The 25316-nt window shown below is 35.4% G+C and overlaps 1 protein-coding gene across 2 annotated transcripts in view; it reads right to left on the bottom strand.

Annotated features, from left to right (window-relative positions):
• Window positions 1–23267, bottom strand: part of LOC131689567 (protein yellow-like) — a 44337-nt gene extending 21070 nt beyond the window's left edge. The window contains exon 1 of one of the 2 annotated variants that reach the window (XM_058974760.1): window positions 23146–23267. The gene's annotated coding sequence lies outside the window, so the exon portion shown is untranslated. Of the gene's footprint in view, window positions 1–12032; window positions 12360–23145 lie in introns of those variants that run through there. The other variant, XM_058974758.1, reaches the window with a different exon arrangement.
• Window positions 23268–25316: the final 2049 nt, after the last annotated feature.

Below are 25316 nucleotides of genomic sequence, written 5' to 3'. Positions count from 1 at the left end.
TGATTTCAAAATGGCGTCAAAGATCAATTTCTGGCACCTACTCTTCAAAACCATTCCGAAAATATCCATATTGATTGAGTTATAGCGAATTTCGCTAAACCGGAAGTCGCCATCTTTGACTTCAAAATGACGTCAAAAATCAATTTATGGCACCTACCCCCGCAAGATCATTCCAAAAATATCAATATTGATTGAGTTATAGCGAATTTCGCTAAACCGGAAGTCGCCATCTTTGATTTCAAAATGGCGTCAAAAATCAATTTCATGCACCTACTCTTCAAGACCATTCTGAAAATACCCATATTGATTGGGTTATAGCGAGTTTCGGTAAACCTTCGATTTCAAAATTACATCAAAAATCAATTTCTGGCACCTACTCTTCAAGACCATTCCGAAAATACCCATATTGTTGGGGTGCGGGCCATAAGGAATCTTCCAGATCCGTCTCTTCCATCTTTCCGAAAATCTTTTAAGTCTTTTGCATTCGAAAGGACTTCAAAAGGAATATTTTTTGCAAAAACCGTGTTAATTGCGAAATCCGCACAAAAAAAACTTTCAAACATATTCTAAGTCTTTTGCTGAAAGTTTTTTTGTCGCGCGGATTTTCGAATTAACGCGGTTTTTTACGCGGATTTTCCAATTAACGCGGTTTTTTACGCAGATTTTCCAATTAACGCGGTTTTTTACGCGGTACGTATCCCCCGCGTAAAAAAAACCTGAGTGTTGTCGATTCCCACGAACATCATTTTTGGCTTAGCTGAATAGTACGATTGCAAGAATTTTAGTACATGAAATGAGTTATCTTTGCACTAGAATATTTTAGTTGTACACTGCACCACATAGAGGGCGCTGACACTGACTTTTTAATGAAAAAATAGAAAGTGTGTGCCTTTTACAAAGTTACAGAACAAACCTTTTACAGTATTTCTTCTGAATGTGTCTTTATTCTATTTCTTCATTAAATGCTCTTCAATAAAAGTTTAATATGGGAGTGGGCGTAGCGTAGTTGGTAGATCGATTGCCTTATACGCAGCGCACCTGGGTTCGAGTCCTGACCCCGCACATAAGGTTAGAGAGAGATTCTTCTAACCCGAAGAGGCAAATGTTCTTAAGGTTAAAACCTCTATAATCGGAATAAAAAAAAGTTTAATAACTTCTCCTAAGAATGTTCGGTTGATATGCAGTCATTGACAAAGTTGTAGAAAATGATGCATACAGTGCCATCTAGCGGTGAGAATGTAATTAAGTGCACTTTATCTATCTAAATTTCCACACAAATTTCAAATACTTTGGTCCGGTAGCTAGACTTATCAAATTTGATTAAAAATTAGAGCAAAGATTCCTTGGGGAACTAGTACTGGGCAGATAAAGTTTTAAAAAAATTATTTACTTCAAATATATCTAAGCAGAGACAGTAACTAAGTTCCAAAGCACTGAGCACAAGAGTTAAATCTGAGGTTTTTGTTACAGCTTGATTCGATTGTTTCAGCCTAAACACAATAACTGAAGTCAGTACATGAACAACAGAAATTCAACTGACACAAAAAATGATTTTGATAGACATTTTGTTTCGATTCGACTAGCTGTCCATTTTGGATTTGATTGATTGTATTATAAAATAAAAATTATCAATGATTTATACAGGGTGTTTGATTCATGATTAAGCATCTCTCGAGGAGTGATAGGGAATCACATTTGGGTAAAAAAATCGTTCGACACATACTATCAAATCACAACCGTTACAGAGTTATTAAATTTTTTCTATTTAACCTGTTTGTCTTTAAATGACTTTAACTCAAGAATTGCACCTTGTATTTCAAATTTTTTAGTTCCATTGGAAAGGGGATAAAATTTCCTATTGCATAAAGCTTTCAAATCTTTCAGTTAAATACATAGTTAGAGTAAGTTATGGTTGTTTACAGTAAAAAATGTAAATTTCATGAGAAATTCCACGAAGATCCGTTCAAAATCTCAGATTCCGATGAAACTATACACGTTTCACCGGCATGGAAGACTAAACTTTTTCCACAGTCAATAAGGTTATTTTGACTCAAGGGCAATTTTTAAAAGGGTGTAAAAGTTTCTACATATAGCATTTTCGAAAAAAATCGTTTGCCGTATTTTACATAACACAACTATCTCAAAACGAGTTACAGGGAATGAATATTTCTGTGCGAAAAAAATATATACTGAAAAAAAAGTTTGATTTTCCACAAAAACAAAAATTTATGTTAAAAATTTAAATCGCAAAAAAACATTTTTTTAAATTTTTTATATTTTGTCAACAAAACCAAACATTTTGAAGCTGATTGCATGATGGAGAACTTATCGGCATAAAAGATTTTCTACCTACAACTTTTTACATGTTTTAAAATTTCATACTAAGTGGCATACAAAACTGTAATTTTATCACAGAATATAACTCTGTAACTGTGGTTACAGAATATATATCGTGCGGTAGTTATCGAGGTATTTCGAATTTTGCTTCAACAAAAACAGTTAATTCTTGTAATTATGCCCTTTTTAAAAGTTATTCGCAGTACCCCATAATAAAATGTCAATAATCTAATGTTTATCGTTTTAAATACTTAAAAGAATCTTTTTCAGTGTATTTAAATCAAGGAGAAGGTTTCAACACAAAAATTGCTGCCATTGTAAATAGCAAAACACCCACTTTTTCTACATCAGCAACAGGGAAACTACTAGGGACCGTCAAGGTTTCTGATCTACTTAAAGAACGTGTATTTATTCTTTATTTTTGTGGTTTTCAACAGGGAAGACAGATTGGAATGGTGAGTCAAACGAAAGCAATTAAGTGAAAAAAGCACCACAGCGGCAGGATTTGAACCTGCAACCCTTGGGACTCCTACCCAATGATGCCCCAGGAAGTTTTTGTGGTTACCGCATTGGCGACAATAATGGTACCCTGCCTCTAAGGCGAGATCACACAAAACCGCAGCTGCTATTCATTGGAGCTAATGAAGATTTTCGATTTCTGATCCCTTGTCATTGCTTCGCAGACAATCTAAAAATATTTCGTTTCATCCACTGAGCTGAGGATTGCGGATTTTTCCAACAGTTTGAAACCTTAGACGATCGGAATGTAATGAGAACCGTGTGTGTGTAAATCCGAAGTGCTCGGTCATTGATTTCTTGCGAAAGACATCCTGTCACAACTTTGCTTGCCAGATCACAGAGTTTTTTTTTAAATTTTTATGGTATCTTCTTACAACTGTCTTTGATTTTTACTCGCCTGATATGGTCACCCAAACCCATGATTAACTGGAACAGTAGGTATCTGGGTTGGGAAAACGCGTCGGAGAAAATCATTGTTGACAGTATGTCACAGTTATGTTGAGTTAATTCGGATGACTGGAAATCTCTGATCTCAGGAAAAAAATATTAATATTTTGTTTTGGACAGGTTATCTTCAAAATTGAGTGAAAAAAATATCTTTCTGCTATGATGAATAGGATGTATCAATTATATGAACAATATTTTTGAAAAAAAAAATCAATTACAATTTTACTTCCAAGGGCAACAGAAAAATTAAAAAAAACATATTTAAAATAAATTTGGCCTTAAAAAGTTGCGAAAACTGCTTTTATATGAAAACTATTCTCAAAAATGGCCATTTTTCATAAATCGCATTATCGGAACCAATACAATTGACATGGTGGCTAAAATTTGTATATCTTTTATTATAGAATTGAGTTCCATGATGTTTTGAATAATGTTTATGTTGGGACAGTTTCATGCGTATTCTTCGTAACTCATTTCAACCAAAAGAACTTGGCTCAAAAAATTGATAGATAAATCAATACGACGTATGATAAAGTATAACATCTTCATCCAGTATCGGTACTGCATCATCCCAACCTGCCTCGGTTGAAATTTAATGTGTCCTTCATGTGCTATCAGTCCATTTGGTTACTCTATCTAATGTCGACTTGGCAAAATATCATACTACAAAGCATCATACTGCACAATCATTGCAATACTTTGGTAAACTGCTTTGATAAATGTCAATTTATAAATGGATAAAATTTTTGATTTTGTAAAATTAATAATTTATTCTTTTATAAAAATCAACCGTAGTTTTGTGGCAATATAATTTTTTTCCATCGAGAGAGAAGAGGATATGTGCTGGTTGCTTAAGATTTCTATAAAATACGTTCTGTTATATACTGGACGTCTACGGAAGCACACTGTAAACTTACACTCATATAGAGGTAATCAAGGCAGCCTTTGACTCTTCCTTTTTCAGCGTTCGTCCCACAGGTAAACCAAGATTCCTCTTAGCCTGCAGTTTAGACATTCACAGTTTGTGTTTTGATAGATCTAAGTCTTAAAGGATGGCAGTAACCAGATCCGTCTTAACACCTCTCGAGGCTCCTGGGCACTACTGAACTAAGTTCCTCTCATTGAACAGGCGTAAACAGATATGTATACATATAGTAGTATGGTTCTCCAAGCCAATCTAAGGCTCTTCCAAATTTGAGGCAAATAGGCTCACAGTTAAGTTTGTATGGGAAAAATCATCAAAATATATGGAGAAAACATGATTATAGATTCCGTTACCAGATGGCATAACACATGCAAGATGATCTGCGTTGATCCAAAAGTTTTATTGCAAATTGCACTCTGTCATACGTAAGATTCCCAAAACATCAAATTCGCGGGCACTCTCAGATAGAGTTACTGTTGATTAAAATAAAATGATAATGCATCATATCACAGAGAAGATCCGTGGTTCAATCCAAGATTTTCAAAAAGAGACATATTGCAATGGTAATTGGAAAGATGACAGGGTATTTGAAGGCAATAACTAAAAGATATTGCGTGGCGTTACTCTTAACTACATTTCCAGATTGTAGCAGTACCCTGAACGAGTAAACAAGTAGTAATCTGTTTTTCATAGTTGCGTGACGTTGTTTGAGAATGAACCTTGGCCAAGGAGGAGTTGTGAAGCTGGGCTGAAATACCGTCCACCATTTGAAAGTTTTCTAAACCAAAAAAAAAAAACAATTCGTATTCCATGATGTGTTTAAGGTGGTTTTCGTAAATTAAGTGCGAAGTTCCTTATATTTCAAATATTTTCAGTAGTACTGTTTTCACATGGCCAGTCCGAACTTGTTAACTTCGAAGCTATTCTATGTCAACAGTTGCCAAACTCCGTTATCATACCGGTAAAGTACCGGTGTTGGAATGTTTTTATCCAAAAAAAAACAAAAAAGCACCAAAGCGACAAAAATACTATGTTCAAGCTATCAATACACTAAGCAATCAATTTCTACTGCTTTGTTGCTTATCCACTGCACAAACAGTACAGTATCGTTCCTCCTGCTGAGCAGTGAAATCAGAAAAACACAGATATGAAACGTGCCTCTACTACAAGAATTACCATTGCAACTGACTTTAAATCAATTAGTATTAGACCAAATGTGCGCATGGTGGAATAGTTTCAAAAAGTGACAACGGCGATAATCCTAACGGAAGTGGCTACATCGTGGGTTTAATGTCATACTGCCAATGCTCACATAAGTTAATCCGAGGCTGGAAGCGTCATTGTGCAGAATTTCATGTAATACAACATCGACTACAACAATGCTTGAGCCAAGATTCCCGTGTATATGGATGATGATGAAATCAAAGTAAGTCGATTTGGAACCGCGCATTACCTTGGAGTTCCTTAAAGGAATCCTATCGAAATAAGGAGAATTTAAATCCATTAAATGATGAAACTTTTTCCAGTGTATTTCCAACAGTTCGTATTGTGAAAATCCAGATGACGAAGCATATTCCTTCTTACCTGGTTTTGGATGTAAATCACATATAATCAAATAGCGCTGATCACAAACCCAGGTCATGTCTCTACGTGCCTACGGATCGAGGTTAGATACTAAGTCGGCGTTCGTTCTTTTGTAGATTAATATTCAACTGCAATATGTATGTAGGCATTACTTTGGCCCGAAAGCTATTATATCGGCATACAGCGAATAATAGGAAATAATTCTAATATCACTAAAGAGGGTGCTAAAAAACAATTAATTGTTGCTATATTTATGCTAGTTCAAAATACATGAATGAAAAATCATTGTATTTATTTTCGAATAAATAGTTAATATTTCCAGTTACGGGACAACGGGAGTTATATTCGTTAATCTTCTAAAGCCATCTTGCTCGTCGATTTTTTGAAACAGCCCATTATATTGTTCATCAAAAACTCTGCATAGTACCGAAAATACCGGTACTTATATTTATTCAGCACCGGTATTTCGGTACCAAGAACGGGTCAGTTTTCCCGGGACTTTCGGTACCGGTACGATCGATACCACAACCCTAACGAGCAGTTCAAAACATATCATAGTTTTTGCTAAAAGTGAATTAACACTTTAATCGAAATTTTCGTTTAAATTGGGCCTTACTGTAACGCATTTCCTGCCGCTAGTATCAACGCGTTTGGTTGCTTAATGTTCTTTGAACGGGATACGAATCAATACGCTCTGAAAAGATGCAAATAATCGGGTTACCTTTTTGAACTCAGTCGTTTGTTTGGATTTATATTCATCCTCCCAGCTCCCGAAACCTCTGTGCCCCTGGCTCAGCCCCAGTGTACTCATGCATATAGACGGTACTGAACTCGACCCAGCCCCGGGTTCAAAAACAAAAACAGCATAAGCCAGCTCGTACCCGGCTGGCACTGCGGTGAGATAATGGAAAGGAGTTCTGTAACAGAGGTGAATGGCGGCATAGTGTGGCCTCATGTTGCACAATAATACAGCTTTGTCAACATGTTTGACCCAATACACCCAGCTTTTTTACGCGGGGATACGCACCGCGTGAAAAAAATCGCGTTAATTGGGAAATCCGCGTAAAAAAACTGCGGTTATTCGAAAATTCAAGCAAAAAAACTGCATTTTTTCGAAAATCCGCGTAAAAAAACTCTCAGCAAAAGACTATTTTTGGAAGTTTTTTTTGTACGGATTTCGCAATTAACACGGTTTTTGCAAGTCGTTTTGAATGCACTTGAATGACTTTTTCCTGAAAAAAATTCTAAGTCCTTTTAAATGCAAAGAACTTAGAAGCATTTTTTGCGCGGATTTCGCAATTAACATGTTTTTTGCAAAAAAATATTTTAAGTCCTTTTGAATGCAAAAGACATAGTAGATTTTCGGAATGATGGAAGAGACGGCTCTGGACTCCTTATGGCCCGCACCTCAACAATATGGGTATTTTCGGAATGGTCTTAACGAGTAGGTGGCAGAAATTGATTTTTGACACCATTTTGAAATCCGGTTTAGCGAAATTCGCTGTAACCCAATCAATATGCGTATTTTCTGAATGGTTTTGAAAAGTAGGTGCCACAAATTGATTTTTGACATCATTTTGAAATCAAAGATGGCGACTTCCGCTTTAGCGAAATTCGCTATAATCCAATCAATATGGATATTTTCGGAATGGTCTTGAAAAGTAGGTCCAAGAAATTGGTTTTTGACGCCATTTTCAAATCCAAGATGGCGACTTCCGGCTGAGTATTTTGAGAATAATTTTGATGAGTAGGAGACAAACGTCGATGTATGGTGTCATTTTAAAATTCTAGATGGCGACTTCCGGTTCACCGAAATTCTCGAATGAAAAATCTGGACAATCATCCAAAACATCCTCAAATATAAGATTTAATCATAACCCAGCAAAATGCACAATTTTTTTATGTGTTCATCCAGAAGAGAGCGGTGAGAATGGAAGACAGAGAGAGAAAAAAAGAGACGTATGTGGTGTGAGTTGGGGGTTTGAATTGATTCAAAATAAACACATTGCTTAAATTCAAGTAAATTCAACTGTTTAATTAAAACTATTTGAACTACAACTTCAACTTCCAAAAATGCCCATACTGATTGGGTTATAGCAATTTTCACCAAATCGGAAATCGCCATCTTGGAGTTCAAAATGCCGTCAAACATCAATTTTTGGAATCTACTCGTTAAGAACATTCCGAAAACACTCATATTGAGTGGGTTTTAGTGAATAATTATAGTTAACCCGGAAGTCGTCATCTTGGGATTCAAAATGGCGTCGAATATCGACCTTTGTCTCTTACTAGTCAAGACAATTCACAAAATTACACATATTGATTGGGTTGTAGCGAATTTCGCTAAACCAGAAGTCGCCATCTTGGATTTCAAAATGGCGTCAAAAATGAATTTCTGGCACCTACTCGTCAGGTCCATTCCAAAAACACTAATAGTTTTGGGGTACGGGCCATAAGGAGTCTTCCATACCCGTCTCTTCCATCTTTCCGAAAATCTTCTAAGTCTTTTGCATTCAAAAGGGCTTGAATATTTTTTGCAAAAACCGTGTTAATTGCGAAATCCGCGCAAAATGAAAACTGCCAAAATTCTGTGAATTTAAAAAGAATTTTTTTTTAGAAAAGTCTTTTGCATTGATTGGAAAATCCGCGTAAAAAACCTCGTAAAAACCGCGTAAAAAAACCTGAGTGTAGTTTAATAAACTGTACTGTTATTATTACAAGAAAAAAATCAAAACAAGCTCCTGTTTTATAGATGGCAAACCTCACAACAAATTCAAGAGCATCGAAAATTAAAGAGTCCGCGTGGAATTTCCATGAAGTTCAGAAGTTCAAACAATTTCTATGGTTTTCAGAAATTCTGTAAAGTTTTAGAACTTCGAAGAAATTTGATAAAGCTCAAAAAAATCTTACAAAAGTCTTAATGCATTCAAGAAATGCAATCAAATTCAAGGAATTCATCCGAAACTCATGGAGATCCTATAATATTCAGAGATTCTTATAGGTTTCGATTTTCTAAATTTCGGAGAATGTCCACAAATTTCCAAAAAAAAACTATTCTGGTTGATCAAAATCATAACTTTCTAAAATTGAGTACCTAGTTATAAGAAAGTTTGTGAGTAATAAATATTATTTTTGTAAAAAATATTCAATATCAATATCAAATATAGGAAGTAATATTTTGAAATTTATTTGAGTGCTTCGATAATACGAACACAAAAAATAGTTCCCAAAAATGTGAAAAAAATGCGATGAATTCTGGAACAATCATGTTTTTACGATACGAAAACATATAAATATGTTCAGTTTCCTTTCAGTGTAATGTCTTGACAGAAAACGAAAACTGCTTTGAGCACCACAAATCGTGTTCTTGATATAGTTCACAGAACAAAATTGCTGATATCATGATCATGAGTCACATTACTCCACGTGTCAAATTCGAAAGTGAGCTCTAGAAAAAAATACCACGATAACGCGAACAGAAATGACGAAAATCTTGACTAAGATCCTGAAATCATGAACATAAATCACACAACTCGTGACGAAAATGTCAACATTGTGACTAAGATCCAGAAAGCAAAAAAACAGAAATGAATATAAATCTCTACTCGTGACTAAAATATCACAACAACGTGAAAATAAATTACGAAAATCATTACAAATTTCCTGAAATCATGAACATAAATCTCATTACTCGTGATAAAAATATTAAAAAATCGCGACTAAAATCCTGAGATCATGAACATGAATCACTCTACTAATGACTAAAATATATGACGATAACAAAGAAATTACGAAGTTCGCTACTAAGATCCTGAAATCATGAACATAAATCCCGCCAGTCCGACATAAAAATCCGATAGTAAACTCATAAATAAAATTACACGGCAATCGCCAAAATCGCGAAAAAGCTCCTGAAATCATGAACATCGTTTGAGTGTCTGCTGTGTATTCCCAAATTATGAACCAGAATCATAACAAAAACTAAACGTGTCCAGGGAACAACAACAGTAACCCAACCAAACATTCGAGTGTAATGCCATTTATCTGTTTGAGGCGAACTAGTTTTTTGGAAACACATGGCTTCAAGAAAACGAGGTTTATTATTCACAATTTCAGGAACTTTCACGATTTTTGTAACTCGTTCAGTTCACGAAATCATGATCTTTTGTTTATGAATTTATGAACGGATTTTTTTCCGTGTACGAAAAACGAAGCGAAGACGTGCACCCGATCAGAATGAAGTAACAAGATTATAACAGAACACAATTTTTGTAACATATTGCGTTGTAATTTAGGTCTCGTTAGTAGTTAAAATAACAGAAATTTATAACAAGTAACAATGCGAAATAGAATTTTGAAATATTTCTGTTATATGTTTCTAACGTACTAAGGGGGTATACCTGTAATAGACCCCCCACTCTATGTTTATCTACTACCCATTCAGGATAAAAGTGAAATGTCGGACCTGTTGTTTTTGCTGACATCATAATGTTACGAAAAGAATTAGTTACTGTGTTCAGGGGGCGGGGGCATAGCGTAATTGGTAAATCGATTGCCTTGTACGCAGTACACCTGGGTTCGTTTTCCAACCCCACACATAGGGTTAGAGATTGTTTTAAAAGAATTTTTCTAGCCCGGAAGAAAGAGGCGAATTACCATAAGGCTAAAACCTCTACAATAGAAATTAAAAAAAATTACAGCGTTATTTAAAATATCGTTTAAACAATTAGATAAGTTCCATATGGTTTCAAAGACATTAAAATCAATTATTTAAATATCTAAACTAAGATATTGACATCAATTATTTAAGAATCTAAACAGTAATTTCGTAACAAGCGTTGAACTTTCGATCTATGAATATAGTTTGGCGAAAAGTGATTAACGAACAAATCATCGTCTAAACATCTCAAAAGATATCATTGTTGTACAATTTTCCGTATTCGCGGCAGTAATGAATTACAGATTTTGGTGAAAACCCCTCTGTGGAAAGTAGTAACTTTCTACCATGTTTCATGAAAATACAATTTTATTTTGCGTATACTTTCATTCCAAGTGGTCGGACAGCAAATCTATTTTTTCCATTCACCCTGAAATTGCTCTATGTTAATAATTGATTGACTGACTGACTGATTACCGAAGAGTAAATCTACAACGGCATCGAATGAACAACCTTTTTAACTATCTCTTTTAATTAAATAACTCAACGAATTGGTCTAATGAAAACCTTTATTGCAACCGAAACATCCGCAAACAATTGATCTACATTAAATTTATTATCTTTAAAAACATGTAATCGTTCGTGTTTTTCATCCCTTCTCCAACTAATTGCACTACATTGATTGGACCTCTACCCGATAGACTATTTAAATACAGCCAACCAGCGCACCGCAAACCTCAACAAGGCGGTCGTTCGTTGGGCCATGATTTAAAATTGCCAGCAGTGCTAGCTAGCGAAGCAAGAGATAATAGCAATAATCACACTTTGATTGACGCAATCGATACTCGTTCTTCCTAATGGTCAGCAGGCCCGGAGATCTACATCTACTTGTCGACATACCACACTGACTGCTGCGTGATGGGAGCAGGAGGATGCCGATGGGAAGTAAGTGATTTGCCTTCCCCGTTCAATCGAGCATCACTTCCAGACACCATCACGGATCGAAAGCCTCGTTGAAGCGCAGATACCTAGTCGTAAGCGCTAAAGCATTATAATTAATGCGCGCTTTTATTAACAACAACTATTTTTTCCCACAATTACCCCAAGCCACATATGCATATTACAGGCTCCGTTTATCTATTAGGTAGCTATGAGCACGTGCACGTTGATTGAATTGTTCTAACTCGGATCGATACCGTGAGAACCTCCGGGCCAATTGAAAGCTTATGAATATGCTGATCAGTTTCCTTCTTCTCCTCGCGCAACGATTCACACTCGAGAAGCGGAGATGAGTCAGGATGAGTGTTTATTTTGGGTGGCATCGGCCCCACCCGAATTTTTGTTCATGTTTGCTTCTGCTGAGTCGCGTGCGTAATTCGAGCCTTCTTGAAACCATCTTCAACACTTCAAGCATGACACTTGCACTCCTACCAGCTCTCACGCTAATCACCGCCAAGTAGCCCTCCAATAGAATCCAATATATAACCACTCGAGCAGCAGCCAGTATTAACTCACAAGAACGAAACAACTGGAAGATAACAGTCAGGAAGTTTAACCACTTACGGTTTTCTGTAGGTTATTTTCTCGGTTTCTTGAACACGGTCAGACACACGCACACCTTTCGTTTCACTCTCTTTCCTCGCACTGCTTCCGACTTCTTCCAACAAATCGCACAAGTTGCTTCCGCTTGGAATGGATTCTCCCACGATACTACACGCTTATCCACGCCGGTACTGCAATGTTATCCCAAGATCGTCCAGTTGTGAACTGAGCGCCATCGACGACCGCCAAGGTGTAGATATACAGCAGATAGCAAAAGATACGTATGCTCCAATCCAACTACGATGCGGATTCACTCGAACGTCGCGTCGTATGCGAGTTAAGTTGAGTGAGGACCCGCGTTAAGTGTGAGTTTCGCGCGCGGATGATTTAATAATAGTGTGTCTTTTTATTCCTCTCTGCTTGCGCCCCGGTTTCAACTTTACCCAGACCAGCAGCAGTATCGGTCACTGATGATCGGCTTGTTCGGTGCCGCGTACTTGCGACTGGCGGAACGTTGTTGTTTGTTTTGTTGAGAGCAGCACAGGATTGCATGCCGGTGCTTTTGGCTGCGGAGAAGTTGTAAATACGCCCGGTTTTGGTGCGCTTGAATCGTACAAGTGCAAATTTATGTCGTTCCGGTTGTTGGAGTCGATGTCTGGGTGATTGTGAATTATTATGTATTTCGAGCGAATTTCTAGCGTGTATTGCGATAAAGAATATTCGATTTCCACTTTCAATTCCTAATAACTGCGTCGTATACATTTTGGAATTAATTTGTCGTATGAATCAGTGTAGGTTTGTCTGAATGAATTTGATGGTATTAAAATTTAGAAATATAAATATTGTATTACATATACAATTTTGACCTTTGGATAAGCATTCAGAACAGCAACTATGCGTATTTTAAGAGGGAGGGGGGGTCCCTTACCCATACATTCTATGTGAAAAAACCTACGTTGAGTTTTTCAGATAATTTTTCGATTAAGGGTTTTTTTACTCATAAAATGGTGGAATTTTTCGTATAAAACAGCAATTGTTATTTTAAATTAGTGAAAAGCACCCTTAATTGAACAATTATTTCAAAAACTCAATGTAGGGGTTAGGTATTTTTCACATAGAATGTGCATGCAAAATTTGAAATAAATTGGTTAAGTAGTTTTTGAATGGCATGTAACACCGCAAATCGTGTTTTTTCCAGAGACGTTCTACAAAAAGTTTCATCACCGAGTCGCTTGGATATTTTTTCATGGAAAAATTACAGAATGTTATTGAAATGATACATTATAACACACAAAAGTTTTGGTCAATTCGCTTTACCCGAAGTTCTAAAGAAAAATTCCCAAAAAAGTGATTTTGTTTTCTTGCTGAAACCTCCCCCCGTAATGAAGCACTTAGTTGAATTGAATGATTTGCTTTTCAAAGTCTGTGTACTAATCACTCAGAATACTAAATATTGCTAACATATTTCACAACAGTAATAACAAAAACTATTCTATAAGGCCTATGAACAGATTTGGAAAATTAGAGTAATTTTCTATAAGACTATTGCCTACTTCGATACTATTATGGAAGATGTCGCAATACTTTGTCAATTATTACAATTGATAAAGTGTGTATATCTCTGCTTCGTTCGCATATATTAATAAAATAATTGGAATGGAAACAGTTCGCATCCAGTTTATTTTGATGAAATTTTCAGGCATACAAAACAGAATCTTTTGAATTGAAAGATATTTTCAGAAAATTAGTGTCTTCAACAAAACTATCAAAGCCAAACTGTATTCATAGTTCTTAAAAATGCATCTAATTGCTCACCGTGCACTCAATAAAATTCGATTGTATATCGTTTATCGTAAATTGTAGTGAATATCAGCAGTCATCTCCTCAAAATTTTCGCAAACCACCGATTTTTGTGAAATACATTTTATTGTTTAGAAGAACAGCATGTTGCCAAGTCTACCTTCTCACCTCGCCCATAGCAGAGGGCAAAATTGTTCCGCTACAGATACAAGTAAACCAGTCAATTCTACCTATTGTTTTAGATTTTTCCACAGTCAATGGGATCAATTTGACTCAAGTAGAGCATTGCAAAAAAAAAAAAATTAATCCTCGAAGGCCCTTCCTTTCATATTGTCACAAATATCAAAGTAAGCTCGGATGCCAAATTTTACATCATTTGGATAATTCTAGATCCCCGCCCACATCGCTTGTAATTTTTGAAATTGGAACTATGGGAAAATATGGAGAATTTTTTTTAAATGCTATAACTTTTGAAGCGGCAGCGGAAAATGGCAATTCATGCCTCTTTTTAAAGGAAATAATATTAGTATTTGAATGGTGATATTTCTGTTTCTGTTTCTGTTACGGAAAAATAGTGTGTTGGATCAGTTTATCCCCAAAATCTCCTATTATTAATAATTTTTCTACCCCGTGATGCAAATCATCTATATTTTGCACTTTTTCTAATGTGAAAAAAAAACAGAAATAGAACGGAACCTTTTTGATCTTTGTCCGAATACGAGAAATTGGGGTCATTCATATTAAACTTTACCATTTATCTCTTTTATTCTTCGATCAATTGTCATAAAAAGTAGCTTGTTGAACGTAGAAAATTCTCGGGAATGAAACAAAAATAGATTCGTTACCGGTAAAATCCAGAAATATCAATTTTTTGTCATTAATTCACAATTCACATTTTTTCATTAATTGTCCTAATACCTCAACGTCCCTTTTTCAGGAATGAAACTTTTCTCATGTGATCCCTAAGCATATTTTACACTAAAAGTAGTAAATTAAATAAGAATTTATTGCTGAATGTAGCTATTATTTGCGATTTAATCATAAAAATGCGAAATTGAGACTAAATGTCAAAAAAATTGATGTTTATGATTTTTTCCGGTAACGAAACTATTTTTAATGTCTTCTTAAGAATTTTCCACGTTCAACAAGGTACAGTTTATTAAAATTTAGTGAAAAATAATAGAGAAATGTGCACGAGAAAATGATAAAATTTTATATGATTGACAAAAAGCCCTATAACCCCAACTTCTCGTATTTGAACAAAATTCAAAAATGTTCCGGTCGAGGTTTTTTCACATTATAAAAGCTGCAAAATATTCATGATTTGCATCACAGAGCAAAAATTTAAAAAATAAGGGATTTTGGCGACAAAATGACCCAGCACCCCACTTTTCCGTATTTTTAGAGAAACAGAAATATCACCATTCAAAATACTACTATTATTTCCTTTAAAAAGAGAATTGTAATTTTGTGAGTGCTACTTCAAAAGTTATACCATTTAATATGTTTTTCCTTCATATTTTCCCAAAGTACTAAGTTCAAAAATTTCAATCGAAATGGCCGGGGGTCTAGAATTGTCCAAATGATGTGATGTTTGGCATCTGAGCTTACCTTGACATTTGTCACAATATAAGAGGGGGGCCTTTGAGAATGCAAAAAAAAATTTTTTTGCTATGCCCAACTCAAGAAATATTTTTTATCAGAGCGTAAAATTTCTACGTGCAGTATTTTCCAAAAAAAAGTTCGATTACCGTATTTAATTCAGCAAAACACTCTGAGAAACAGATACAGGGTATGAAAACATCTGCACGGAAAAATATACACGGAAAGAAAAGTTTTAAAATTTTTAACACATACAAAAAATTATGAAAAAATTCCAAAAAGCATTTTTTCCATTTTTTATGTTTTGTCAATAGATACCTAAAGAGAAAAGAAACATTTTAAAACGTTTTTTTTAACGATAACTTTAAACTTGTTTCATAATTTCATACAAATCGACAGAGAAAACTGAAATTTTATAATATAATATTCATTTTTCATGTCATTTCAAATCAAAATACATTTAACTAATATATTTCATCTTTATCACAATAGATTTAAATACTGATCGCAGTATTTAGATCTATTATAAAAAAAAATCTTCCAAAATACGAAAGTATTCGAAATATTTGGAATTTTGTTCAAAAAAAAAAACAATTTAGGGGAGATTCTCATTAAAATTACCAAAAAGCAAGCAAAATTTGGAATTTTTGCGGGTCAACGAAAAACATAGAAGGAAACAGTTTTTTGAATTCTAAAAGCTTATATTTTCGGCTTCATTTGCCATTTTTTTCAAGACCAAAAAAGAAAATGGCGTCTGTGGTGACGTTCTGTCTAAGATTAGGTGCGCGTGGAGCTCAAAAACTGCCCTCAGCTTGCTGACACAGGATCGATATGAAACACAAAAATAATAATCAATTTATAATTTAAAGTACACACAGGTGTTTTTTTTATGCGGGGGATACAGGCCGCGTAAATGAAAACCGTGTAAATTTCAAAATCGTAAAAAAATACCGCGCGAAAAAACCGCGTAAAAAAGCTATTGGAGAAATGACCTAAGAACGGGCAAAAAACCTCAAATATGATGTAATGGTGCGATCTCAAATTTTGAGATCGATTTTTACCCCTTTTGTCCACTTTAAGGCTTCGCTAAAAATAGTGAATACAAAAAATTTGTAGATTTTGTAGGTCATTCCTCCAATGAAAAAGGTTTTCTTTTGAGAGGTCAAAGGATGACCTTTAAAGTTTTCAGTACCCTTTCGATGAATTATTAGTGGTAGAATGTCAATATTTTGAAACAATTATATGGAATTATTGGGTTTTGAACATCGCTGATTACGAATCTGAAGTCAGTTTTTCGAAATTCAAAATGGCTGATCTAGTATGGCGAGCCTCCACTAAAAAGCTAAGTGGAATTTCAGCCAAAGTCGAATGTGAATGTGTCGCTTTCAATATGGCTGACTAAAATGTGGCTGCAACAATTTTGACCAAAATTTTTCGTTTTTTACCGTTTTCTGTTGTTGTATGATAACTCACGATTTGTCTGTGATGCCTCTACTGATCAAGCCGCGAAATACGTTCTCGAGACCTGTACACATGTGTTGTGCAACGCGAAGTCTTCTGGGAACGAGCATAATACCATGAAAAGGTTTCTACCTGATGCGCGCGTCTCGAACCGAGAGCGTCCCATGGCGGCCAGGACGCCGCTTCAAACAATGGCATGTAAAAACTTTTTAGATGCTAAGATCAAAAAACCCGTTTATTATAATATAGTAGATACTTACACCGTTCAAAAATGCACAGAAAAGACATCAAATTATTGAAATTTTGTATGAAAACTTCCCCATAAGTTGTGAAATTCTACCCTTTTTATAAGATATTCGCGTTTCTCCTTCATGCTCTATCAAAAATCAAATGCTTATGATTTTAAACATGAAAAACAAATTATTTAGTGAATTTTAATTATAGGGAAACTATCGACTAGAAATGCGACGAAATGTATCGAGTGGTATGCTTACTGGTATAGTTTTGAGCAACCACGTTTTGTTGTCATGCTTGCTGACATACTACGACTGACAACCTTCTCACAAACAAATTCGCCACGCTGAAGTGTACGCCAAAGTGAGTTTTTGGCAAAATCACGGCCGGAAATTCCAGTATTCTTTTGTAGTACTCTACTCATTTTCGCTCGTAGTATCTAGTCATATATTCCATCTCTAGATTTGTTTTGCTTTACATGATCAAACGTCCAAATTTGAAACCAGTGTTTCCTGGTAACTTTTAAGCATGGTATTCATAATCGATTTTTGAAATTTGAAACTTTTGGTGATCACTTCTGTTGACCTCATTGGTTTTCAATACGAGCGACCCAAATTTTTTACGTCTTTTGCGTTCCACTTTTAATAACTTTTGAACATGTTTATGAATCTCGATGAAATTTTTACCGCTAAATATACAATTCTACCTGATCAAAATGCAGTATTGTGCGATTCGCTACAACAACCAGAGGTGCAGCAGTAATTAAAAGTTCGACTCCAAATTTTTAGCTGAAAATCTTATAATCCTTCTCCGTCTCCACTTAATCAAAGATTACTCAAAAACGGGCATATTCGGGAAAGAATTCTATAATGTTCCAAATGAAGAAGCGTTCAAGGAACACAAATTGCCTTGAAACATAATGGACATACGTGGACAAAAAAGTATTTCAATAATTTAGCAAAAATGTGTGTTGAAACCAAGGATGCAAAATGCTTACCTTTTCTGCGGCTGTAATTTTCATTTCTCTTTCGATGTTGCTGTCTTTCGCTAGTGCAGAACGCCCCGCGCTGTACGGTAGTCTGTAAGCGAAGCAGTAACTTAACAAAAAATACTGCCCCCAGTACAGCCAACAGACGCGAGCGGTACAACTTCTCTTTCCTTAATTTACACTTTTTAAAATTTTTAATCTATTCAATATTTTTAATCACAAACGACGACAATGAATGCGGTTCGTTAACGCCACGACCGGCATCAACGCTTTCGTGTGCGGGCCTCTCCCTTTGACTATGCAGAGCAAAGTGTACAAAGCGAGAGAACAAACTTTACTATGCCACACTCTCTGGCTACCGTTCTGGCAAGAGCTGTAGTGATGCGGTGCTATCCCGATCAGAAACACATAACAGAAATATTTCAAAACTATAACTCGCATTGTTACTTGTTATAAATTTCTGTTATTTTAACTACTAACGAGACCTAATTTATAACACAATATGTTACAAAAAATGTGTTCTGTTATAATCTTGTTATTTCATTCTGATTGGGATAGCGGACTGTACGTCTTGTGTAAATGTAAATATACCGAAAAAAAAGTAGTTTATCGGTACCGTTGGCATCCCTGGTTGAAACCGTCTGCTATAAAAGCGTGAAAGTTATTGACATTTTCTATAAAAAAAAAACAAAATAATATCCTTTGACATCAATACATATAAATATAGTACATACCTTAAGCATAACTTTCCATTATTCCAATTTCGAAACTGGCTATTTTCTCAAAATCCAGCTACGCTTGAATAATACTGATATTTCGAGCACTCGATAAAAATATGAGCAAAACGCGATGGTTTCAACTGCTTGGATGTGTCAACACCTCAAATATGCAAATTTTGGAGCGTTTCACTTAAAAAAGCATGCGGCAGCATCATCTTAAGGATAATATATGTACTAGAATCCAAAGTATTATCATGAAATTTTCGACTTTTGGCCAGGTTTTCAGACAAATCCGCCACTGTGGAGTGGTGGGTTAATGCTTGAGATTTACTTAACTACCGGGGAGTTTTCATGTTGCCGAAATCGCGGGCGTAAGTATGTGAGAATTATTGCAATTACATGGTCATGTTTGTGACCAGTATACCAGTAGAGATATACTAATAAAAGGAATCATATCATGCGGAATAAAGTAAAAAAGATGCAATCAGCAATGGAAAAGCAAACTGATAGATGTACAAAAGAATCAGACTAATGAAGTATAATAGAAAAACACATGAAACATGCAATCAAATTCGTCCAAATGCAGCAAATGTTGTATATTTACCATTAACGCCAATTGCATTCTGTTAGACCTTGACCATGCTATGCTGGCCGAAAATGGATGATTCACGTGCGTCGGTAAATTCAGTGTACCCTAATTTTCCCAATCCGACCTTCCCGAATGAATAGAACCAAATGCTCAAATTGAACACCAGAAGTATTAGCCACTATTCTATCATATACGCCAGTTCTGCATCCATTTCCTAACCCCACTGTCACAAACACTCAGACAAACACATACACAGATAGACATACGACTAGCACATAACAATTGTACACTAGTACGAAAAACTATAATCGTTACAAAAACGACATCTAATAGGTTTCCACTTATGTATTTATAAAATAATTTAATTATTAAATTAATTTGATTAGTCTATGTACGATGACGAAGTCGACCGACAAATGGACACACAATGACTCTCACTGTGTGCCCCATCCACGAATACCCTTCATTAAACCGTGGAACAATGTTTGCAAACACGGCACACGGCAGAAATCAATCCACGTCGACCCGCCAGTCGGCTTCGTCACCGCGCACAGACTAGTGGTTGAGCGTTAGTATGTGCAGGTGCAGAGTATGAAAAAAAACATAAAACATAAAAAGGCACATAAGCCCTCTCAGTCTCCTCGATGCACCACTATCGAGGCGTAATGCAATAACCATCTTAAAGCAATTATCTGTCAGAGGTTCTGTAGAACTGATGCACGCAATATGTTTGATGATGTTTGCAATATCGTCAAACCCCTCAACCTTGGGGAAGGGAATACCATTTCACATCAATAAGCTCACAAAAATTTTGAAAAGGCAGTTGTTTTCTAGATATTTTAAATTTTGTTTGAACAAAAACAATTGGTTTGTTTTATTACAACCTTCTACGAAGTTATTCGAGTTTCAGAATAAGTATTTAGGATAAATATTCAGGATAAGTATTTAAATTCTTGGAAAAGTAAGAGACCATTGAGAGTGTCGCTGGACACTTGAAAACGGATTTATGGACATGATCATTCTTGAAATTATATTTTTTGAAAATAAATAGGTTTTTGGTCACATTGATCATGAAAAAGGTATCTTGGGGTTTTCAGCACAAATCAGTGTTATTTGTTGCTACACAATAATATTCATGGAAAAAATGTAGTCAGGTCAACTATCTGTACAATGCATAAACTCTGATTGTAATAATAGCCAATTTACTTGTAGAAAACGGAGCACTTTAAGGAAACGTGTACTGAATTATCTACCGCCCCTCTACTAATTATAACTATCATTGAAACTTCAATTGAAACGTTCTCAGCATAGCGCAAATATGAGCAACCGAAACCTTCGCTATACGTTAGATTAAACATTATACTTGCATCATCCATCGAGGGTTCATGGGTTCTTTGCGAGCCTTCTTTCCCGGATCTAATTTGTGGATATTTTTGGACTTTTAAAGATTCAAAGAGTTTAAAAAACGCATGTAGAAAGTTTCTTTTCGAATTTTTTTTATCTTTTAACTTCCATATTAGCTGGATAATACCAATTTTTTTATGAGGTACGCAATGATTTCCAGTAAAGAATTGAATTAAATCGGAGTTGATGTAGTTTTCGATTTTTGGTCCCATGCCTCCCATAGTGCAACGTTTCGAAGGGATTCCTTTCATCTTCAAGGGAAAGTAGGGTTTAAAATAATTTATAGTTATAGTTTTCTCGTTGTGCAAATTTTCTCGCGATTACAATTATTCTTATTTCCAAGGAGGATGTAATATTAAATTTGTTTCCGCAAGTGGGTCTGCTCTACACTAAAATACATAATATATTAATAGGGAAACAGCAGACAAAAATTAGTTTTGTCCTTCCAAACCTACAGAATTGCGTCGCGCACCTCAAATTCGATTGGATATTACCAAATATTTTCGATTTCTTATGACACAACTTAGAAAACGATAGAGAAATACCAAGATAGATCTAAATTTCGACAGTTGCCACGAATCCAAAGAGCCAGAGGAGTGGTAGAGAGAGAGGCAATTGACGTGTGAGGAATGGTAACTGATGGTTAGTGCCGTGATGTTATTTTTGATATTTTATTTCCAGAAATTCTTATTATAAATTATGCATCTGGTAATTTTTCCGCCATGATCAGTATAACCTCATTCTTGCAAAATAGTCAGGTTTTTATTGGAAGTTTGGGATTCAAAAATACTGCTCTCGGTGATGCTAAGAGTATAACATGAATATGAATTGTTTGAGAAATGGTCTTGCTTCCTACTAGGTAGATTACTTGGTGATTTGTGTATTCATATTCTACTGAATATCTACCTCACGGCTGAACGCAACGCTTATTCCAGAAGAGTAAATACATTAGCTCTGGGAAAAAATCACTTTTATGCCAAGTTTTTCCCTTTAAATCAAATGATGAATATTTACAACAAGCATTGCGAAACTATTGACTTTACTATGTCGAAAACAAAACTTAAGCAGTAGTTTACAGTAAATCAAAATTTTAACTAGCGTTAAGTTAGTTTAATAATTACTGTAAGAAATCGGTCTGATTGACGACTTGAAATAAATAAATAAATAAATAAATAAATAAATAAATAAATAAATAAATAAATAAATAAATAAATAAATAAATAAATAAATGGAGCTTTTACATTACTTTTTGGAAAATCACTCAATCATTGTTCAGTAAATTCACAAAATATGTATGCAATCAAATTCCTTAAATTACATAGAGTGTTTTCATAACACGACGTTGAAAATTGGTTTAGTTTTGACACCTAAATGCAAGTAATTTAATTTTCTTTATGCAATAGTCTCATTTTTAGTTGTTGGAAAGTAGTAAGTGAGAAATGAGAATAGAAAATGTTCAATATCTCTGCTATTCGTAAACGGATTTATAGCTTGTTAGAAAGGTATTTTCATAAGCTTTCTAAATGTATGCTTATATTCTTAAAACATGGCGAGCCATCGTAGCTGGTTAAATCGTAGGTATAGATGGAACGTCCTCTTGTCGAATTTTTTGCCGTCTTGACAGGTGTGGCAGCAAGCTGAGGTACATAAGTGGTGCTCGTTGATTGAATCATGAGTCACATCGCTCGTTGATTTAGCACAATTATTCATACGTGCTAAGAAGACTTCTAATATATTAACCTACCAAGAAATCTTGGAAACATTATGGAGCGTAAAATAAACACTTCTCTTAAAACACCTCCTTGTTGAATAAGGGGAAGACCGTCCCATTCCGTGCTCATACCTGGCGCCGCCAGCACTTACTAGAATCGATTTATTTTCTTATCCAATTGCTAAAATTATACATTATAAAATTTTCAGTTTGCATGAATTGAAACTATTCATGATTTTACAGTTATCATAGTAGAATTATTAACATTTTCTAAAGCAACTTATTGCGTTCTATCGATTCTGAATACAACTTCAAGACGCTTGAAAAACCTTCCAGCAAATCCTTTGTGGGTGACAACAAAAATAGTAGCCACTTGTAGCGAGCAGTTGCATCGTAGCACGCGAATTGCATTTTCAAATCCTGCTTCAACTTGACCGCCATGCCGCCGAGCTGCTGCTTCGCATTCCGAATTCATTTATTGCAAGCCGGTTCAAGCGAGTTTTCATTAGCCTAGCATGGTATCAGGCCAATTGCAGTGATGTTCGAGATACCCTCATCGCAATCGTCATCCATATACTGTACATACGTACATATTTCTCTTATATCTAGGACTGTTTTGAACTTACTTGGTATGCACCGCGTGTTAGCTGCTGCGCTGCGACGAATGGTAGTAGATGGTGGAGATCGTGAACTGATCTGAGCAGCACGTTAGCTGCTGCTGCTTGGTGAGTCGACTTTGTCACGAAGTCGCTCGCTCTCACTTGTGCTGACTGGCACAGTGCAGCGGCGGTAAGTGACTAATTGTGTTCGATCTCGGTGCGAGTGAGTGAGTGAGTGTCGGAACGAACGCGGTACCGCACCGTACTGTCAATTAGCTTGTTGAGAATATAAGTACACTACCGGGTGATGGTTTCGAGTCGTTTCATAAAATAGTACAGTTTCGATTCTAGAGATATTTCGAGGCAGCCTTTGAGCAGTGGTGTAGATCTTGCGTGCCTTCATTTGCGCTCATGTAGCCAGAGTTGATTTATGCGGGTGTGATATGCGACCGTGCGCTTAATCGTTGGTTTAGCGATAAAAAATTAAATGACCCGAACAAGGTTGGTTCATCATTTGTTGATCTTTTGTTCGTGGAATGGCTCTGGTAGATGCTTTGATTACAATTGTGTGCTTCTTTTGATAAGTGAAGCCGGCGTTAGGTTAAATGTTTACAGAACAGAATAAATGATTGGTGGGTATCTCATAACCGGAGTGAAGCATATTAGCATAAGCATTATTTTGAAAGAAACAATTTTAACTGCTTCTCGCTACTTTTATAAACCAGTATTTCTCTATTTATGCTAGACTACAACTGTTTGACTTTATAGTTTTCGTCATAATGAAAAAAAAATTCGCTCCGAAAAAAAAAAAATTTTTTTGACAGCAAATGAGCTTATCATGGATAAGGAAAAAATGCATCTGTATCTTTTGACTCTTTTGCCGTCTGATATTGGTACGGAACGGAAAAAAAGAATATGAATCACCTGCACAGCAAATAATACAGCCCCAGTTTGAAATATTGTCTTCTCAGTATATTGGTATCAACATACAGTTCCACAACAGCAGCTATATCGCATTCAAGCAGCCCGTTGCTATTGGTTATACAGGCAAATAATATTTAAAAAAAATTTGTTTTCAGTTTCTACGTTACTAATGCTAATGGCATACAGGTCGGACTTGATTATACTGGGATTCGATTATCTGGGGAAAATGATTCGATTATCCGGGTGTTTCGAAAAAAAAATTCAAATTTCAACTAGAATGTCTGATTATAGTGCTAATTTGATCATTTCAGTCAATAGCTCTTTGTTGAGGAATTGAGGTCTTGGGTAAATCTGTTCTCAAATTTTGGCTTACCTAAAAATTGCTTGTATATGGTTTTACCGCGCAAAAAACACAACGATTCGATTCACGATTTAGAACCAGTTTTGAAGAAATTATTCTTAAAGAGCCAATATATAAGAATCTAAATTATTGTGCCATTTGAACTACCCTCGGTCTGTTAATTTTAAGAAATTGTTTTAAAAAATTGTTCTTTTTTCGGAATATATCTCTGGTACTCAATCATTAATCAGCCAGATGATTTTTGAAGGATTTGTTTAAGGAATCTAGAAAAAATACTAGCTTTTAACAGCAGTTTTTTTCAAATATGCAACTCTTTAATTTAAACTAATAATACACATATTGGTTACTGCTGGTCTTTTTGAGACATAAAATGCAATTATACCTACTTTGCTTGGTCGGTTTCTGGCACTCTCTTGGGATAATGATGACATGCTTCTCAGGAATCTGTTTGGAAACTTTCCAAAATTCTGATCGAAGTTAGCATTCAAATGGAATCTATTTCAGAATTTCGATTGATTGCCTTTCCGTATTTCTACGGTATTTTTTCTCTGAATTTTGATGCAGAATTCTAGAGAAAAGCTTCTTAGAGGTCTGGTGGAATCCTTCTCAAGATAGAATTCTGCTGGAGATTATGTTATTCAAGATGCTGATAGACTGCCGTTCTACGCATAATTGTCCCATGTATATAGGGGATCCCATAGAACATGGGGCAAATATACTTATAACGGCAGTAGAATCATATTCTAATTTTCAATGAAATTCGGTGTAAAATTATGATGAATATCTTGCTCTGAGCTCAAGTGGGCTTTGACATAATATTACTCTTCTCCCATTATCCCCTTCAACAATTAATTTTTGCTCAGAATTCCAATGGCATCTTTAACCCTTTCATGCCCATGTTGTTGATAAACAA

This window comes from Topomyia yanbarensis, chromosome 3, assembly GCF_030247195.1.
Source record: "Topomyia yanbarensis strain Yona2022 chromosome 3, ASM3024719v1, whole genome shotgun sequence".
In the NCBI taxonomy this organism is placed as follows: Eukaryota; Metazoa; Arthropoda; class Insecta; order Diptera; family Culicidae; genus Topomyia; species Topomyia yanbarensis.
The sequence above is the reverse complement of the archived record's forward strand: the minus strand, read 5'-3'. Positions and strand labels throughout refer to the sequence as shown.